The sequence below is a fragment of the Sebastes fasciatus genome, chromosome 8 (assembly GCF_043250625.1).
Source record: "Sebastes fasciatus isolate fSebFas1 chromosome 8, fSebFas1.pri, whole genome shotgun sequence".
NCBI classification, from domain to species: Eukaryota; Metazoa; Chordata; class Actinopteri; order Perciformes; family Sebastidae; genus Sebastes; species Sebastes fasciatus.
In genome coordinates this window covers 31895946-31917549 of record NC_133802.1, presented here as the reverse complement: position 1 = coordinate 31917549, position 21604 = coordinate 31895946, and the positions used below count along the sequence as shown (strand labels likewise).

Genomic DNA, 21604 nt, shown 5'->3' with positions numbered 1-21604 from the left:
CACAGACAGCTTTAGGGATGCAAGATATTGGATTTTGGCCGATATGCCAATATTTTCCAACTCATTTTGAATGTCGATGCCGATAAACGTGCATATTGTTTTCCACCTAATTGCAGAGAACATCAAGTCTCTACTGTAGTGGAATTAACATTATTATTATTATTATGCCCACTGGCAGATGTAGACATAAAATACAATGTATATATTCACTGGAAAAAATAAGAAAACTACTTCAACTTAGATTACATGTAAAACAGACATATTTATTTTTGTTTATCAGGTTCCCTATTAGCATTGGGTTCAAATCCAAAATATTGCCAAATAGTAGGGCTGCACAATTAATCGGCTCCTATATATTTATTCCAACTCGTGCCCAGGAGCGAATAGAAGGATTAAAGCTGCAAGCAGCAATGAACGGGCCCTCGCACCTTCCAGCGCGTCATCATGGCTGAGAAATTTTGAGCGGATTTGACAAAGTATGCTGAAGTTACAACAATTTGCTGTTTCATGGCGAATCACGCCAAATGGCCGCCATGCAACGGCAACGCCGTTCAACGAATCAAGGTCTTAAGGCTTTTCTGACCACATTTGAGGTGGATCTGGTCAACCTGCTAGGAGGAGTACATTAAAATAGAAAACATGTCATTTCCTGTGGCCAGTAGGGGGCGCTATGATTGTGACTCAATATTGACATGTACATGTCCTCAGGACTGGACCCTTTTTGGGGCAGATTGGACTATGTACATTGGAGTTACAACAACTTACTGTTTCATCGCGAATGGTGCAAAATGGCCGCCACGTCACGGCAAGGTTGTTTGATGAAAACTCAGAATTTTAATACCGTTTCATCCTTACGGTCTTAAGATGGTCCTGACCAAATTTCAAGTCAATCTGATTAAATCTGTAGGAGGAGTATGTTAAAGTACACGGCCTGTAAAAATGGGTGAAAGTGGCACATTGAATTAAAAATGGCTGACTTCCTGTTGGGCTTTGGGCATACCTCTAAGAGGCTTTTTTGTGCGTCTCTACATGTTACATCTGCTTACCAAATTTCATACATGTAGGTGAAACCGTAACGAGGGGCTCAATTTTTCGAACTTTATAGGGGGCGCTAGCGAGCCATTTGGCAACACGCAAGCCCGAAACCCTTAAAATAAAAAAAAAAATGACAACTGATAAGTGTGAGCACCTTAAGGCCCTCAAAAATTATTCATTTTAAGAAAAGGAATAGTTCCTACAATTTCAATTGGGCCTTCGCTGCCCGACGTTTTCTGTGTTTGGGCCCTAATGACACAAAACAAAACAAAGAATTCACCAATTTTTAATGCAACGGCCTAATTTTTTGACACAAAGCTGAGATTTACTACTATAAATATTCCACATGAATGAGCTTTAGGCGTGTTTCTTTAAAAAGAGATAAAACCTACGACTACTATCAGTCTTTCCTCAGTGAGTCCAGAAACCTGCCCCCCCCAGTCAGGCCCCATTCTCAGGCCTATCAGGAACCAGCCACTTGTTCAGAGGAGCACCTGACTAATACCCACTATAATGTCACTTCTATATTTGTATCCTGCTAATCTGCTCTCAGGCTCCAATCTTTTCCACTTTCTTGCAAATTTATCACTAGACTGAAAGACCGGTGCCAGATCCTAAGTGCCTCACCCTTTTAAATTAAATAGTGGCATTTGTGATAAAGCCACTAAATTCCTTATCTAACTGCCCCGAGGAGTCTTTCAAGGCAAAGTGTCACTTTTCCTAAACTGAAGCACTTCTGACGCCACACACACACACACACACCCCACCCTGTCCGACAGCCAAACACACACACACACACACACACACACACTGTCAGTTTTCTTGTCCTGTTCAAGGGCAGAATCAGGTCAAAAATAGAACAAAACACAAGTGAGGCATGTTGTGGAGCAGGCAGCCGCTTTTTCAACAAGTAGATCCAGAAATAGACAGTCTGTGTGGTTTCAAGTCACAATTTCTTGAACTAATTTGTCTTGTTTGGATAACACTTCTGTAGTTTAGGGCTGCAACTAACAATTAATTTCATTGTCGATTGATCTGTTAATTATTTTCTTGATTAATCGATTAGTTGTCTGGTTTATAAAATGTCAGAAAATTGTGAAAAATAAGTGTTTCCCAAAGCCCAAGATAACATCCTCAAATGTCTTGTTTGTCCACAACTCAAAAGATATTCAGTTTACTGTCATAGAGAAGTAAAGAAACCGGAAAATATTCACATTTAAAAAACTGGAATCGGAGAATTTTTTTATTTTTTTTCTTAAAGAATGACTCAAAGCCATTAATTGATTGTCAAAACAATTGCCGATTAATTTATTAGTTGACGGCTAATTGATTTTCTTTAACGCATTAATGCAACTTGCGATTTTTAGGTTGTAGCAGCTCATTTTTAAAGCTAAAGTGAAGATACACAGACGCCAAGTATTGATCTTTTATTTTATAAACTAATTTTCTATTCTATCTTTCCGAGGTTGTAGCGGCCTCAGTCTAAAAGCTAGAGTGAAGATACTGGTATCATATGAAACTAGAAAACCTAATGAATGTGAATGAATGTGTCATACTAGCTAGTCGTGAAAGAGGCTAAATAACGCTCCAAACTTATGCTAAATTTTAGCGAGGAAAAACTGATTGAAATATAATTTAAGCATATTTTTTTATGCTAAATGCAGTACCTGTGAGGGTTTATGGACAATATTAGTCATTGTTTTGTGTTAATTGATTTTCAATAATAAATATAAACATACATATGCATAAAGCAGCATATTTGGCCACTCCCATGTTGAGTTATTTGAGATTATTTAAGAGTATTAAATACTTGACAAATCTCCCTTTAAGATTTTTTTACAGATAAAATATGTTGCAGCTCTACTGTAGTTAGTCTCTCATATGAGTAGAGAGCTGTTTCAAACATTACTATCCGACTATAAGACCTGAAAAAACCTGTGATGTGCTTCTATAAGCCCGAGGCAATGACACAAGATGTCTCTGTGTGTTCCTTGTACATTGCCCCACATTAATTTAACCTAAACTAATACAGCTAAACCCAGCTTAAAGTATGCAAACCCTTTTATAAATTGTTGTCAGAGTAAAAAGCCCACAGCCAAAAAGCTCTCTCTTAGGTTATGTTGTCCTGTGCTTGGAGTCAGAGGAACATTGGCCTGTCAATATATTTTTTTTGTTCACTTCCTTCCCTTTGTGGATCCATGTCCTAATAAGGCCCTGTCTGAATTTCTGGGGGTTATTTTGAGTTTGTGTGATAATGCTCACTCTGAGTTTGTCCCCTCCTTTAGAGATCCTAACAGGAGGCCGGCCAGGAACTCTCAGAGAATGGACGTTTGATCAGATAACAGGGAGAGCTCAAGGACTGTGAAACACTACTACCACTGCTACCACCACTACTACGACGACTACTACTACTACTACTGCTACTAGGGGTTGAAATCACGATGCAATAATATTACAATACTTCAGTCACAATATGATCTTATTGCGATAATATATACTGTGATTTATTACCTTTTTTCAACTGCAAATTATGCAGTTTGTCAACATCTATTTTATCTAATAAGATACTGTTTTCACTCTGTGAATCTCAGAGTTTTCATTCAGATGTCTTGAGGTCAGAGGTCAAGTGACCCCTTTTGAAAATGGCCATGCCAGTTTTTTCCTCGCCAAAATGTATTGTAACTTTGGAGCGTTATTTAGCGTTCTTCCCGACAAGCTAACATGACATGGTTGGTACCAATCGATTCCTTAGGTTTTGTAGATTCATATTATACCAGTATCTTCACTCTAGCTTTTAGACTGAGGCTGCTACAACCTCTGAAAGACAGAATAGAAAATTAGTTTATAAAATAAAACATCGACTTATCGTCCGTGTATCAATACAATATTGCCACGCAAAATATCGCGATACTATGCTGTATTGATTTTTTCCCCCGATCCTTAACCACTACTATCACTACTATGTCTACTACTACTACTAATAATAATAATAATAATAATAATGTTCATTGTATGAGGTGTATACACACTGTGCTTATGACAGTGTAGTCCATGTAAGACATATTTAAAGGTCCCATATCGTGCTCATTTTCAGGTTCATACGTGTATTTTGTGTTTCTACTAGAACATGTTAACATGCTATAATGTTCCAAAAAAAACTTTATTTTCCTCATACTGTCTGCCTGAATATAAAAATAATATATGAAAATAAACCCACATTTAGAATGGTTACGGTTTCAAACCGTGTAATGATCTAAATATTATATATTTGTGACCTCACAAATGGACAGAAATCCTAACAGCTTGTTTCAAACACACAATTTCTGAATACGGGTCATGTGTATTTCTCCGTATATTGAGTGTTTTGATAGTTTAACAGTATTTATAAAGCACGTAAATCTGCTTTATAATATAAAAGACATAAAATCTCACTTTTTACAATATGAGACCTTTAACAAAAACATTCAGTGAGTGTTTCAACCTTTATTAGCACACACTGAACATGTCCAGTAAAAGCACATTATACAGTAAGAAGCAGAACCAGTACTAAAACACTTTCTGTCAAACAAAAACAAAAAAAGTTTTTCATTGCCACTGCTTTTGTTTACATGTTTTTTGGCCTTTTCTTCAGTTTCTAATCTGTTTTTGATATGGTGAGATGTGACTTCCTACCCCGGCCTGCTCCATTGTTTTCCTGCATTTTCAGAGGAATGAGGTTAAAACAAACTGTTCCTATGTAGAAGGTCAAACAACATTGTTATGAAACTAAGAAAATGAGACTAAAGGTAACGACAGCATGAGACCAACAGGGTATTCCTGTTCCTGAGCAAGGCCCTGTAAACACCGCTCTGTTGATCTGTAATTAAGAGGGAAAAAAATCTTCACTTTGGCACCGTGGGCTCCTTGCAGTGATACTTCCTCTTAATCTCAGTCTCTTGTGTTTATTTATCAGTTTTCACATTTGTACGCTGAAGGACTCCTTGATTATTTAGACAAGGCACAGGAGTATTTCCTGGGCCGGCAGAGTGAAATCTCTGGTGCGGGGATCCAAGCAGGCAGCTTGCTTAATGCTTGACCTTTGACCTCTCCTGGGTAATAATGCCTCCATATCTATCCTCGCACACGTAGCGGCACAGAACAATCACATATTCAGATGCCTAGAGAGGTTTCGCCAAGAAACGCTGTCGAATAACCAAGCCGTGTCAGAAAAGTTTCTATTTCTAGTGACTCTTAAGTCATGAGCTCTTTGAAAAGAGATCCAATACTTTATCAAAACATTTCATTTATAACATGAAAATATGCAGGTTGTACACCGTTCGTAGCTAAACCTACAAAAAGTAATGCATTGTAATTTGTATACATCCCACAAAATCAATTTGTTATCCGTGTGAAACAGGAAGTACAAAAAGCGACAAACACCACGTAGGGAGGAGGTCGGGGCAGATGGGTGGGTCAAAAAACAACAGACTTTTGCCCAGGAGACCAGAGTTTGAACCTCGTGTGAAACCAGAAGTCAACATTGAATTATTTCTCACGTAACTTCTTCAATTATGCAACTTCTGGTGTTATATTAACTCAAACTTTAATCCTTTCCTAAACTTAACTAAATAGTTTTGTAACCTAACTAAGTATTTTTGTTGCCGAAACCTTACTAAGTATTTTTGTTGCTTAAACCTAACCAAGTCGATTTTTTCCTAAACCTAACCAAGTAGTTTTGTTGCCGAAACCTAACTAAGTTGATCTTTTCCTAAACCTAACTATTTTTGTTGCCTAAAACTAACCAAATTGATCTTTTCCTAACTATTTAAAACTAAAAACTAGAGTGGAAATTGACACGTGTGTCACGTGTTGCTGGACATTTGTAGGAAAATGCACAAAAAATGAGGACTAACTTTTCGTAACTTATCATACAAACCGTTGTTAAGAGGTTACATTGAAATGTGAATATGTCGAATCCAAACTGCGTGAAGTCAGAAAACACTTCCACATTTCCCGTGACCCAGCCCCTGACCTTTGTAAATGTTTTGCCCTCCCTCCCTCCCTCCCTCCCTCCCTCTCTCTCCCAAAAGGAAATCAGCATTTAGCACTTTAAGCAGCACTTCCAAAGATCCAGATTGCCCTCTGGTTAACATCTCTGGCATTTTCCATTTTTCTTCACTTTTTTTTTCTCCCCCCTCTCAGCTGTTCTCCCCCCCACCCCCCTTTAGTCATAGCAGTTTCACACAATTCATACAATCCGCCACAAAGTCATGAAAGCAGCAACTGCAAGCTGAGAACTGCTCGCTAAAATAAAGGGCTCTCAGAATAGATAAATAAAAATCTCTGTTATCCAGCTGCCCTCCCTAAATCACTCCCAACCCCTTCAACAAGTGGTCACAAGCCGGGGCAAAGCAGACTCTTTCAATAGCACATGACGACCACAAAAGAGGATTCTTTTTAAATTCCCAAACTGATTGCTCAAGTTTTGCAAGTAAAAACTGGGCTGAATCTGTATCTTTGAACATAATTACAGTATGTCCTAGTATCATCCTTCCTGTTGGTGTAGTAACCGCTTACTGCCCTTACTGCATACATTCCTGGGGAATGAAAAAAAAATAAAAAATCTCAAAGAGGGGAAGTGGGAGGTTTTGTCAAGCTTATTTTCAGTCAATATTTCAGGACTTCAGCTTTTTCTGAGAGAGGAAACAGACCGAGAGCACACATAAGCACCGAGTCAGACATTCCCCGTATTTTACATATCCATCGCAGTATGGGGGTTCATATGTGGAAGGAAGTTTCAATAAAACCAGGAGGTTAAAGCGCTGTAAAAATCTGCTTGTTTTTCTTTTTCATGTTTTGTTGAGTGAGACTGAATCCCACAACTACACGGCCCTGCCAAAGTGATTAAGTTTTTACTGTGTTGGCACCGCTGCCTCAGTTTCTGCAGAGCGGTCCCAAACACTTCATCTCCGAAGGCCTCGAACACACACTCGCAGCCACAGTGCACGAGCGAGCATAAGTTGCCAGAGTTACTAAACATGTGCTGCCGTGAGCCGTGCCAGATTTTCAACCAGCTGCTAATATTAGAGCATTTTAGCTTTTCTGGAGATTGATCAAATATAGCTCAGCGTAAACGGAGTTACTGTGAGTGGAATTCAAACGCCTTTGACACAGTTGATAACATTGTTAGACTCTATCGGCGTTTCAACAAAACAAATATGGATAACATTTTATAGAGGACAGTTTTCCTTCTCAAATTATATGGTTTAAACGTCATTCATGGAGCATTAAAACTGTTACTGACGTCCACATAAAACCAACTTTTTGTTAAAGTGTCTGTGACCAGGCACACAGTACATACACCGCACAAGCAGCTTTGCTTTCACACAGCCATAAGAGCGCAGTGGTCAGACTCACCGAGACAATAAATCCACAGCAAGCCCAGGGATGGTCTCTGAAATCCCTACAATCAGGCTGCAGATAAATGGCATTTTGTGCTGACTGCATTGTCTCCTGCCTCTATTCTGGTAATCTAATGTGTGCAACATGCTCTTGGTCACCTTGACTTTGGTTGCCATGGTGCTCAACACAAACATATCCCCACCCAGAAATACACCAAATAAGGCTTGGGGGGAAAAAAATCTCATAATCAGACGGCGCAGAGGGAGAGGCAGATATAACCTTAAATATATTGTAAACAGGTCAAAGCTATTCCAGTGTGTGTACATACACCGAGAGGTTACTGGTGACACACACGCACACAGTCTGGCTAATTAGTATACAACAATAATTGTCCTAAGCTCAGCTATTGTTGACTCAAAGAAAATGATAATTGCACGGGCATCAACAGAAAATAAATTGAAGTTCTTTAAAATCGGAAGAGGTCTTTCAGGACAAGTCTGTTTGTACTGAAAATGACCTTTAAACACCTTCTCCGCAACACAGAGGAATCAGGCTACAAGAAGCCAGCCGTCCTGTCTAGCTGTCGACCCCGGCAGATGTGAGTTCTGAAGAGTTCAAAAGAATTCTGCACGGGGGCACCGCCATTTACATAATCCTCCAGATATATTCCCCTGCAACCTAATCAAATTATTCACAAGTCTAGCCCCTAACTATGTAGACCCCGCGATACGCAGCCTTTTCCATTACCAGCCTGTGAGCCTTAATCGTATCGAACCAACCAATGTCACTTTTCCCTTTAGAACGGCCAACAGACGCCGCAAAACAAAGCGTGGTTGTGTCTGACACACAAAGATTTCAGACAAACGACATCTCCACCCCACCCCCCTACCCCACCCCACACACACACACACACACACACACACACACACACACACACACACACACACTCGTCCACTTTGTTTGCCGTTTCTTATTGTCCTGGGATTTTTTGTTTACTTTTGAAGAATAGAGCGCACTCAGAGAAAGAGCATTTTTATCGCTGGAAGTACACAATCTTAAGACAATAGGACATTATGTTCAAATGGTGCTTTCAAGGGGGAAGTTGGTTGTTGTAGTAATTAGCAGAGCAGAGTTGGAGCTATTGAGAATAACTTTGAAAGACAACTGCAGATGACACCGGGGGATTTCGATAATCATGGGGTTGGGTTCCCTCGGGGCCTAATCCGAAAAGAAGATAAACAAAACTGCTGATTCAAAATACAAGTATGATTTATGCAAGAGCAAGATTTTTTCCAAGCTGGGAAATGTGGCTTTTTTTTTTTTTACTTTGTGAAACAGCTCATCAGAGATATGTATAATTTGTGGTTAATTAATACAACTTACATGCAAAACAGCAACACTGTAGGGCTGCAACTAACGATCATTTTCATTGTCAATTATATTCTCGATTAATCGATAGGTTGTTTGGTCTATAAAATGTCAGAAAATGGTGAAAAATGTGGATCAGTGTTTCCCAAAAGCTCAAGATGACGTCCTCAAATGTCTCGTTTTGTCCACAACTCAAAGATATTCAGTTTACTGTCATAGAGGAGTAAAGAAACCAGAAAATATTCACATTTAAGAAGCTGCAATCAGAGAATTTTTGACTTATTTTTCTTGCCGATTAATTTAATAGTTGACAACTAATTGATTAATCGTTGCAGATCTAACTGTAATCTTCAATTTTTACATTTTCCAAGAAAAAAAACTGATGTACATAAAACCCAAATAATAACCTTACAATAAACTGCTTTATTTTCTGTGTCTCGCTGCAGCCTTGTTTCAGTCTTAGAAACATCATCCCCGTTGTTAATCAGCCTGTTGTTGCTTTTGTGTTCAATCTGCTGCCGTGGAGGGGGGTTAAAGGGTTAATGGATCAGCCAAAGTTTACATCCCATACGCGGTCAATTTTCAATGACTTCTTTTCCCCCACCACATTGAAATAAACTATTTTATGTCTCCAAATATGCAGATCATTTTGCTTAATGAAAGATGCTTGACGTCTCAGATCCAATTAATATGCAAATGCAAGCGAGGATTTATTTGTGACATTCTGTATGGGTGAGAGAAAACAAAAAGGCTTCTTAACAGTAACACTAATTGCTGTGACTGATTGTCACATATCATCATTCACTCCGAATCTTCTAAATACCAAAATTCAGATAAAAACAAATTCTCACATGCACAACGGTTAGCTGTATTTATTTATTTATGTTTGTTAGTTTGTTGTAAATCCTGTCTTGTTTTGGGCTTGATGAGAGCCAAAAAGGTGGATAAATAAACACAATTTAACGTAAAGCAAATGAAATAATTCCATTGGTTACAGTATGTTCAAGATATTTTTGGTGCACTTTACTTCATATACCGTATAACATATTAAAACGTGTGAAGACTCGGGCTACATATAGTTCCTTCTCCTGATTGCCCATTACGGCTTTTTAAAACAACGCTGTGAACAGGCTGCGCCAGCACAGTTGTAATGCCCACATTAAGTGTCACATATACAGACTTTATGGCTCTCACATCAGTCCCATCTCTATTTCGACTCCTCAAAACGGCAGACTAATGCAATCCATCTTTGATGTGAAAAACCTTCAATAAGTGATGTATTTATCGCTGTAAAATAAAATCAATAATGTAACTCAACTATTAAAATCCTTTAATGGATGAAGCAATATACTTAGCCGTTTGCATCATCCTCCAGCTTTAAAGCCCGAGGCACTATATACAGAATAGGGCTTACATTTCAAGAACCGTAAAGCGTGACTGACACCTATTGTGACATATTGCTTCAACGTACAATATATTAAAATTGACTTATTTGTCTCAGGCGGGATTTAAAAAAACAGTGATCACTGATCCGACACTTCATGATGCGAGAAAATAAGTTCCTCACAAAAACCGACAGAAATTCAGCGCCATATTTCTGGTAGGTTTGACTTAAATAGTAGTAATGCACTGGGGTATCTGCTTTGCCTGCACTCATGTACTACATGTCCTCCCCACTGGACAACCTTTAGCCATTTTATAAAGCATTGAGCGGAGCGATGATTTAATGCATCCCAATCGAGAAACACTTCCGGGGCTGTAAAAACAACAATCAGCCTCTTTGGATTAAAAGGCCATATGTCCTTTAACAACAACCAAAAAAAAAAGAAAAGAAAGAAAAGATGCTGACTAGCAGTAGGGTGGGCAAAATAAAATGATCTACTGACATCGCCTCTAATGCTTTTAATCTTCTTGTGATATCTTTATAGCTTTTAACCTTCCTTTGTGAGGCACACAATGCTCGGCTCAACGTTGGCTCAAAGAACAGCGTTTGGATCTGAGAAGTTGTTTCGCCGTTGATATGAAAACTGTCAAGGTTGTGATAAGTGTGATACCTTTAATATGTTATCTATGCCAGTTTTAGTCCTGATGGAAAACTGCAACCAAATGCAGCTTAGTTTTTCTGTGGATTTACAGTTCTTCAGAGATAAACTGGCTCCGTGGAAAGGCACACAGTTGGTAACTTGGATATATTAGTTATAGAACAAGCAGTAGGGTTGGGAAATAGCGGAAGTAAACCATTACTTTATCACCAAAGTCGCCATTTCTGCGGTGGCGTCTCCCTACAATACACACATGTTTGAATGCAATCTGAACAACACAGTTTAAACTGACAAATACAGGAAGGACAGCTGGCTGTGTGATGTGGCTGTTTACTGCTTTGAATTATGTTTTTATATTTATTTATTTTACTCGCTCTCAATTCTGTTTCACACGCCGGAGTCGGGTACGCAGCTGAAAGAAGGCTGAAATACTCAAACACGCTGTTTCATTACTAAAGGAAGAGTAATGAAGAGTAGGGATGCTCATTTTGAGAAATGTTCTTAACCGATAACTGACCCTCGTTAACCGATTATTAACCGTTAACCGACAAGATTTGTGCCTCGCATGCAGGAGCACAACAGATATTCGTTGAAGGGAGTCCCCAGTTCACCCGTCCGGGAGCGTTAACTTAACAGCCACGGTGCTGCGTGTAGCGTCGCAGACATGCAGCCACTTTCCTAGTAAAAGTCTCCACCGCACATTTAGTTTAGTTTAGCAGGTTGTCAGCTGTGTGTCTGCCCGGCGTAACGACACTCTGTCTGTCCGGCATAACTAGCGAGTGGCCAAAACAGTGTGTATTTGTGCTACGTTAGCAGCTCTAGCATTGCCGGAGGCTCCGTGCTCGCCGCCGCACACGTAGTCTGCGTAACTTTAGCGAGTTTCCAACAGACCGTGTGTGTGTTGGCGGTGAGTGTGAGGTTGTTGGTGGCGTTCTAGCTGTGAACGTAGGTGTAGCAGTGTGTGTACAGTTTATTTGTCGGTGAATAAATGCTACGAAACTACAACTCCTCCGCTCCGCTCAAGCGAGCCAGAGATTGGAGCCGACTTCCTGTATCCTGTATCCTGCAACTCCGGCTCCGCCTCTTAAGGTAGGCTGTTAAGGTGGACCAGCTTTTCTCCTTAAAGACACGAGCCGCTCCTCTGAGCCGCTCAGCTTTTGAGTTAATTATTAACATTTCTTTTAACCGTTTTAAGCAATAGCGTTAATCGGTTAAAATGCTTAATGTCGGTTAACGGTTATTTATGGACATCCCTACTTCGTAGTACAGTACTCTGGTCAAATGAAGAAGGAAGTGTGTTGCCAGTGTTTACGTATTAAGTGACAAAGCTTATTTTATAGAGTTGTGTTTCTAATCTTTTATACATTTTAAATGTTTTTTGTTGTTTTGTTTTAAACCGCAATGACCCGCCAAAAAAGAGTGTTTAACATTAAAAATATTTTCTTGCATTTCAGCTATAAAGTAGCGTCTTAGTGTTAGGATTCGTGTTTCTTGCGCTGCTTCTGAATAAGAGAAAATGAGATCCTGAGATCTACATGTCAGCAAAACGACTGTACCGCACAGTACACATGCAACAATAGACAAGGCCAAACATATTCATAGCCAAAGCTTAACAAGACTCCGCAAAGTCTTGAGCAAACGTATTGCTTGTGTCTGAATCTGTCAGTGTTTGTGTGTGTACTTGATGTCTGTTTGCATGCCGACCCAGCCTCAGATTGCTGTTTGAGGATGTAATTGCTCTGCTCCTCTCCTCCTCGGAGTGGCCCAGGATGGATCTGCGCGGGCTGTTTAGCAGTCAATGGCCGGTGCAGATTGTAAACAGATCTCCCATGAATTGCGGGTTTAGCGGTTTTGTGAGTCTCCAAACAAGGTTCTACCGATAACGCCATTCTCTCCCTGACAAAATCAGCCACTTTGCTGCAAGGGTGTGATTTGAGAGGTGCCAGTCAAAGTGATTGACAGTATTAATCCCCCACAGGAGCAAATAGGAGGAGAAAACAAACCCATGCCCTTATAGAAAACATGTCCCTGTTTAAATCCTACTTTGGGTAAATATTTCACCTATCTAACTGCACAGCCAAGAACACTGGAGGTTATTAAGAAATTAAGCTGCATAATTGACCAAATTAATGTTTAGAAAAACTGTCTTGGCATAAATGAATCTAGGACACAACGCTGTATTCTTTTATATTATATATTACATGCAACCCCATGCAGAGCTGATATATACAAACTGATAATAAGAAGGATATCTGCACATACGTGTTCTTACCTCATATAAATATAAAGTCTGGCACCTGCTAGTGTTTCCATTTGCTTTCTAAATTCATCCCTGATTTGTGTGCTGCCATCCTGATTAAGACCTGAGACAGTTGCACAGCTCTGACATACAAAGCACACTGTGACTTTTAAATTAAACATTAAGCTGGCCAGTAGGAAAGCAAGTCATCAAGCGTTAAGCACACATATTAATTTTCAAAGATGTTAATGGGAACGTCTTGGAGACAGTGGCAGCTAACTTACCTGAAGCTGACAGGACATCTAAATTAAACCAAAAAAAACAGTTTCTAGACTCAATTTAAACACGGATACACCCTTTTATACAAAATGTACAGTATGGTTGAGTGAGAACATTTGCCGCGCCAATCCATGTCTAAAGACAAAAACCACTGACAGAGTATTTCAATTTCATGGGGGACAGTGTGGTAGCCGTGATAAGGCTGATGACACAACCAAGACAAACGCTGCAGATTTGTGGGGAAACTCTACGGTGCAAATTCACAAAGCGCTCAGTTTCAAGTGTCAGTTTGACAAGAGAAGAGTACAAAAAGGAAATTTCAATATAGAAAATTAGAATTACACACCGAAATCTCGCTCCTTTGATACTCAACTATTTGATGCTGTTTGGATTGTTTCCAATTTCATAATTATATTCCAGCAATTAAAAAGAGTATCTTTACAAAAGCCAGAGTGGCGTCTTATTATATTCACAGTTACCTTTACAAACTACAGTGGTTCTGCATGTGCTAAAAACTAATACTAAGATTGACAAATAACAAACTAAATGTATTCATTTCTGCCAGTTATTCCATTAATCCAGCCTCTTCTCACTCCCAGGTCGTAAATGTTTTGGCCGACATTTTTTTGACAGTTTTAGAGATAGAGACTGGAAATCGGGGGGGAGAGATGATATGCATGAAAGGTCCCAAGGCCAGTCAGTGGCCCTACGCGTCAAACTATGATTGCTCTACACGGCCGTAGATATGGCGGGAGTAAAAGAGGAAGTCAGGTGACGTAGTGTAAAAAGCGATAAAGTCTACGTAAAGAACTTTACACACTGGAGGCGGGATTTTTTTGTGCGATTAATTTGCTGTCAATTTGTTGTTTTTGTCATGGATACTTTTACACAGAATGTGAATATTGCGCAGCGAATAAGCAAAAATTTTTCCGGAACAAGGTTGATTTTCTGCAAATGAAGGCATCAACCAATCGCTTTGGGTGGAACCGGTAGAGTTGTGCCTATATATATTTATGAAACTACAACACGAAGGTTCCGTAGTCCGAACCAGGATGGCAAACTTTAATACTCCTTTCCATCTTGACAAAGGCAGCACAGACCAGACCCACTCTTTCCGTTCTTACCTTTCATAATAAAAGCCCTGGACATTTAGTATTATATATATATTTCGTAATTCCATGTTGTTTATTCGTCATGCCCCCCGGTGTGTAAAGGTCTAAAGGACGAGGTCGGGATGGATGTTTGGTATTCGTGTTCCGTGTGAAACCAAAAGTTCAACGTTGACATATTTTCAGTTACTTACATTACGCAGGTTACTTACGTTACGTAACATACATAATTAACGTCACGTACATAATGTAGCCTACTTAACTACATAACAACGGGTTGAGTTGCGCCTATATTTATGAAACAGCCAACACAGAGGCTCCGTAGTCCAAACCAGGACAGCGAACTTACTTCTTCCAACCATCACAACGGCAGCGCATACTAGATCCACTCTTTCCGTTCTTACCTTTCACAATAAAAGCCCTAGACGTATAATATTCCCAGGCTAGTATTTTGCATTTTCGTGTTGTTTATTCGTTACGCCCCCGTTCTGTAAAGGTCTAAAGCAGGGGTGCCCAATACGTCGATCGCGATCTACCGGTCGATCGCAAAGGTAGTGTGGGTAGATCGCATGGCATTAAAAAAAAAAAAAAAATCTTTTTTTTTTTTTAAAATAGACGTCAGCCAACAAATTGCAACACTGTTTCACCTGAACTCATCTGGAGTGGAGGATGAGATTTTGACACTACAAGCTGACATTCAGCTTAAGTCCAGGGCTCATGGACAGTTCTGGAACTTACTCACAGAGGAAAAGTACCTCAACATGAGAAAATGTGCTACCTCCTTGACTGCATTATTCGGCTCCACTTATTTATGCGAGTCAGCCTTTTCCCACATGAAGATTATTAAGTCCAAATACCGTTCCACCTTGACTGATGATCATTTGGAAGTGTGCTTGAGGCTGGCTATCAGCAGCTACTGTCCGGACTATGCATCCCTGGCTGATTCCATTCAGTGCAAGTCATCAGAGTAAGGTAATGACAAAAAATGTACAGAGTTATATTGTACAATATGGGTTCATGCAGTTATGCAAGGTACACCAACATATATTGTACATATAAAGAATACTCAATATATTTATAAATAAATATATGTTTTGCATTTTTATAGTAGGTAGATCATTTTGACTTGGTCATTTTATAAGTAGCTCGCATGCTGAAAAAGTGTGTGCACCCTGGTCTAAAGGATGATGTCGGGGTGGATGGATGGTGTTCGTATCCCTCCGTTCTTTCCTTTCAGAATAAAATCCTTAGACATATAATATTAGCAGGCGAGTATTTCGCATTTTCGTGTTGTTTATTCGTCACGCCCCAGGTGTCTCAAGGTCTAAAGGTTACGTAACGTTCCGTAGGTTACTAACGTTCTGTTTCGTAGGTTACTAATGTTACGCAACGTACTTAGCTTACGTCACGTGCGTAACGTAACCCTACTTAACTACGTAACAAACTTACTTATTTTAACCCAAACCTTGAGCTTTTCCTTAACCTAACTAAGTTGTTTCTTGTGAAAGTTTATTTTGAAAAGACCGAACTGCAGTAACGAACTGATGCTAGAGGGGTACGTAGAGCGTCATAGTTTCAACTGTACTAGGGCCACTGACCAAGCGGTGGTATTTGACGGTTTGGGAGTGAGAACGCGTTGACCGTACGCAACGTCTGCACATGTGTCAAAATGTCCACCCATACAGATACTGTTTGCTAGCTGCATCCGTTTCAGTCAGCTTCTTAAGTTATGCGACTCATTGTGAAAGTATCTGCGAATACAGACTTTTATTAAATGACTGCATGAGGTCGAACATCTGAACAATAAATCAAAAACAATATGTTGTAAAAAAAAAAAAAAAAAAAAAAATCTAAAATGTTACTTTAAGAGCTTGCTCATACAGATCATGCCGCCAAATCATAAAGGTATTATATATGAAATACATACAGTAGTAGCACAATTCCAGTGATCAGTGGGAACACAGCTGGTACAGAAGCACATGCTCTATCATTTTTTCCTTACAAATGATGTGAAAATGGGCCATTATGGCGAGGAACAAAGAGGATAGGGCCCCATGTTAGAGCCAACCCCTCATTGATGCCCCGGTGACTCGGCCAGCCACTCTCCCAAGGCCTACTCCTTGATTAAATGCATAATCCACTACTCCCCATCCCCGATGATTTAGTGTGCCTTTAAATCAGCTTGCGCACACATAAAAACCTCAAATAAAAATCACCAAGAAAAACCATTGCACTCTAACTGTTCTATTAAAATGATACCCGGCCCAGCCTTTCTTCTCTGCAATACAGTTTATTCCACATGAATGGATATCTTCATTTTTTTCATAGGTATGCATATAAAATATTTAAAGTTTAAAATGTCACCGTTGAAACATCAAATGCGGGAGTCTCTCATTAATCAGCAAGGATGGAGGTTCTCTTTTAAGGTTATAACCCTTTGAAAGAGCAAAAATTACATTTTTGACCTTGAAGATGAGACAAACTCATAAACGTAAAATAATTTGCAGTTTAAAGGGGAAAGAGATATCGGTTACCTCAGCCAGCAGTGCTCTGGGTTGTCGGGGAGGGAGACCAAACAAGTCTAATTTTCATATTTACATCCAAGCTGTTGAGATTAATTTGAAATCACATCAAGAAAAAAAAAGAGAAACAAAACTCAGAGAAAACATCAAAAGGGGGCAACTGTCAAACTTCCAAATCCACGGGGCCCCTCGCTATCTCCAACGTGTGAAACACAGACTTTTTTCTCGCAGTTTTATTAAATGGTGCATGACATTTTCATTACTCAAGGAAATTAAATTGACTAATTTTCTTACAAGCCCTGTACGTCTGCTATTTTAGGGAGGTGCACAGAAGAGAGCAATTGTTTCAACACCTACACAAAAGAAATGCAAACGTTGGATTTGCTCTCGGAACAAAGGTGATTTCAAAAGCCTTATATGAAATTTGTTCTTTAATGAGGGAATTTAGGGGTTTTGAGTGCTGATTCCTGTTCATTGACGTCAATAGAACAACACAAACACAGCATTTACAATAACAATTAGAACCTCCATTCTTCAATAGTCATCTAAAGCTGATTATAACAGGAGGTTTTTATATTATATATGTATATATTGCCACTGATGTTAAACAGAAACACCAGTATATGAAGAGGGTGTAGATGTGAACTGTTCCAATTAAGGCTGGGTGATATGGCCAAAATCTTCTATCCCGATATGGGTATTATCATATCTCGATAATGATATTAGGGCTGCAACTAACGATTATGTTTATCGTCAATTAATCTGTCGATTATTTTCTCGATTAATCGATTAGTTGTTTGGTCTATAAAATGTCAGAAAATGGTGAAAAGCCCAAGATGACGTCCTCAAATGTCTAATTTTGTCCACAACTCAAAAATACTCAGTTTACTGTCATACAGGAGTAAAGAAACCAGAAAATATTCACATTTAAGAAGCTGGAATCTGAGAATTTTGACTCCAATTGATTGATTATCAAAATAGTTGCCGATTAATTTAATAGTTGACAACTCCATTAATCGTTGCAGCTCTAAACAATATATATCACGATATAGCATTTTTTCTGGTAATTTAATAAATAAATATATATAGTGGTAATATATATGAAATAACATGGTAAAGCCTATATTTGTCTACTCTTGTGTGAATTAAATACTTGACAAATGAAAAGTACTATTTTCTCTTTTAGTTAAGAACTTTAGTGCATAATGACCATAATGGTTCCAAGTGAAATTATATATAAAACATATTTCCAGCTATACACTGACCATGTTTTCATGCATGCACACAAATACAGTGTAATCAGTAATCAGAATTTCTGAGGAATTTGATTTAGTTTGTGCTTTTTATTATCAATTTAGACGACGTAATGGTGTATCTCACTATATGATTTAAAGGGGACATACAGTATCATGCTCATTTTCAAGTTCATGTTTATATATTGTGTTTCTACTAGAACATGTTTACATACTTTAATGTTAAAAAAACACATTATTTTTCTCATACTTTCTGTCTGAATATACCTGTGTTCACCCTCTGTCTGAAACGCTCCGTTTTAGCGCATTTCAATGGAATTGTGTTGCTAGGAAACAGCTTGGGTCCATGTTTACTTCCTGTCAGCTGATGTCATTCACATACACTGCAACAGGAAATAAACTGGGACACATTTAGTATGTTTACGTTTAAAACTTTGAAATGGTCTAAATATTGTAGATTTGTGACATCACAAATGGACAGAAATCTTAACGGCTTGTTTAAAACGCACAGTTTCTGAATACGGGCTGTGTGTATTTCTCCATGGATTGAGTGTTTTGATACTTTTACAGTATTTATATAGCACTTAAACCTGCTTTATAATATAACAGACATGAAAATCTCTTTTTACAATATGGGACCTTTAATCACGATACGATTCCATTGAAGTACGATATGTTATTCTATTGAATTATCACCAATGACTCCCAGTGACTCAAGCTGAATTTAGTTTATCCTTGAATTTAGTTCAAGCTCCTAATCCAAAAAAGAAAACAAACATTCATTGAATGACAAACTTCAAAGACCGTTCTTTTTATTCAGCTTTAGTTGTGTCATTAATCTTGGGAAAACTAAAGATGACAGTCCAATGTTTCTCTTCCATATGCTCTCTGAGGAGTCCTAACACACACATATTTCAAAAAGCATTTAAAGGGAAATCATTAAAAACATCTTGATATACTAAAGCGTGAGTAGAGAGATGGTCCACAGAAGTAGAAAAAGATTTGGCACAGAAAGACTACAGCGAGGATGTTTGAGGAAAATATGGAGTCAGCCAGCAGGACCCCGACGTTGCCCCTCCTCTGGAGATGAAAAGGCTGATTACCTTCACCTCTCAGGGGTGTAAGCCACATGGCTGACAACATCATTGGAAAATAGACTACTGAGCTCCTTTGGGCCCTATAACAGCTTACATTTAATGTGGGGGGAAAAATGCACACTAAAAAGGAGGTGACACCACCGCTATACTCTCATATTGTTGAATACATTATGAAGGGAACCACTTATTCCTTGTTGTTGGATGTGAAGCAGTAATGGGTGAAAAAGGTTAAAATAGTGTGTGGGAAATGAACTTGCTGGTGTTAGAAAGGATGGTTAGAATAACGCAGATGGTTCTCTCAGTTAGCTGCATTCGTTCTCCCTTTAGAAACAACGTGATATATCACATGCTGAATGATTTCTGTAATATTTTTGTGTAGCTGCTGTGGTTGACTCACTATTCAATTTACAACTCCTACCGTGCACTGCAAATTACCTGCATAATGTACCTCTGAAAGCATCTTAAAAGACATGTTTGATTCTTTAAAAATTCGTAATTCTGAACGCCACAGTTGCTGCTCAGAAATAATAAGGGGCCGGCGTATTTTTTTTAATGCTTTTGCAATGGGAGCACTGCGTATTTACGATATGGTAAAAACGGTAAAAAAAAATATCATAACATGGCAAACTGCAGCCCAACAGGCAACAACAGCTGTCAGTGTGTCAGTGTGCTGACTTGACCAAACTGTATGTGGTTATCATAAAGTGGGCATGTCTGTAAAGGGGAGACTCGTGGGTACCCATAGAATCCATTTTCATTCACATATCTTGAGGTCAGAGGTCAAGGGACCCCTTTTTAAATGGCCATGACAGTTTTTCCTCGACAAAATTTAGCGCAAGTTTGGAGCATTATTGAACCTCCTTCGCGACAAGCTAGTATGACATGGTTGGTACCGATGGATTCCTTAAGTTTTTTCTAGTTCATATGATGCCAGTATCTGAGTCTGCTACAACCTAAAAATCACAAGTTACATTCAAGAAATTTGTGGCGTTAAAACATATTTTCGTGGACGCGGTCCCTGAGAGCGAACCTTGAAGCTGTAAAAATAATCTAAACCAAATTAGTAATTGTTTTTTTTAAGTCCTTCGCTGTGTATCAGTGACACATTTTGAGTGCCACTAGATAAAAAATAGCAGTTCCAACATGCTATCCCACTAATCCTTTGATGACTAAGCTGGAACCCTCTGTGTGACCTCTGTGTTCGTCAACAGCAACCACAATTTAGTGGCTGCATGAACTCTATTTCAAAGGTTACTGAATTAACTTAAAATTACTTACAATGCTATTAAAACGCTGAGCTCTTTTGTTGTGGCTGTAAATTAATTTAAAACCGCAGCGATTTGAAATATTCTGTCACAGAGAGACGGAGGGGGGGATAAAAGAATGGCAGAAGTGGGGCTTTCTCAATGCTTTTGGCTTGGCAAATGCTTGTCTTGAATGATGAGAAAAAGAAATTTGGGCTTAACTGGAAACATATGGTATTCCACTGGAGAGGAAGCCGTCGTAAGAGGATCATGGCTGTGTAATAAACGGAGACAGGAAAAGGGCACGTGTGGCGGTTTGGGTGGATGAGGAGTTTTTTTCTGAGGCGAAATGGATCCAAAGTCTTCTTTGAAAGCCGTAGCGGTGGCTCACTAAACCTCTCTTGATCAGGGCACTGAAAGCTGAAGTAGCGACAGAACGCTCCGATAGATAGACAGATACATGGAAACAGTGAGTTACTCACAATGCCATATTTCTTATTGCCATTTATGTCTGTAATTATCACTATCAGACTGGATGTCCTTGTTGTACCCTGTGTAATTTTGTAATTATAATTAGGATATTTTGATCTTGTCTCTATGCTGCTCTTGATATGATTGCTGAAAGGAAATGTGTCTAAGTTAAATCATAGCGACTCCAGACAGCATCATACTCTGCCTTTTTCTACAGTATGTTGAGAATTGAGATCCTCCAACTCTGCAAGGTTATTTTAGTAAACAAAGTGTGTGACAATTATTAGTCTTTTATGATTTAATGTAAAAATCATACTCTTGAATTTCAGCTCTATTGACATTTTCTTTAAAGCCCCCCTCCATCCAGTTTTACTTCCTGTTTTTTTGGTTCTCTCTCAAACAGAACATGGGGGTGCGGTTAATAGTCAGATGTAATTCATTACCATGGCAACCAGATTGCATTGTTTTTCAACCCAGTTTAGATGAATTTACTGTTTATCAGACCACAAATGAGACAAAAATTAGCGCAACACACCGACTCTCTCTTCACCGACTCCTCCTAGC

General features: G+C 38.9%; 1 protein-coding gene across 3 annotated transcripts in view; it reads right to left on the bottom strand.

The window, feature by feature from the left end:
- Positions 1-21604, bottom strand: part of casz1 (castor zinc finger 1) — a 225604-nt gene that overhangs the window by 133403 nt on the left and 70597 nt on the right. The window contains exon 1 of one of the 3 annotated variants that reach the window (XM_074645115.1): positions 7432-7570. The exons of the other annotated variants lie outside the window; for them this stretch is intronic. The gene's annotated coding sequence lies outside the window, so the exon portion shown is untranslated. Of the gene's footprint in view, positions 1-7431; positions 7571-21604 lie in introns of those variants that run through there. 3 annotated transcript variants of the gene reach the window in all.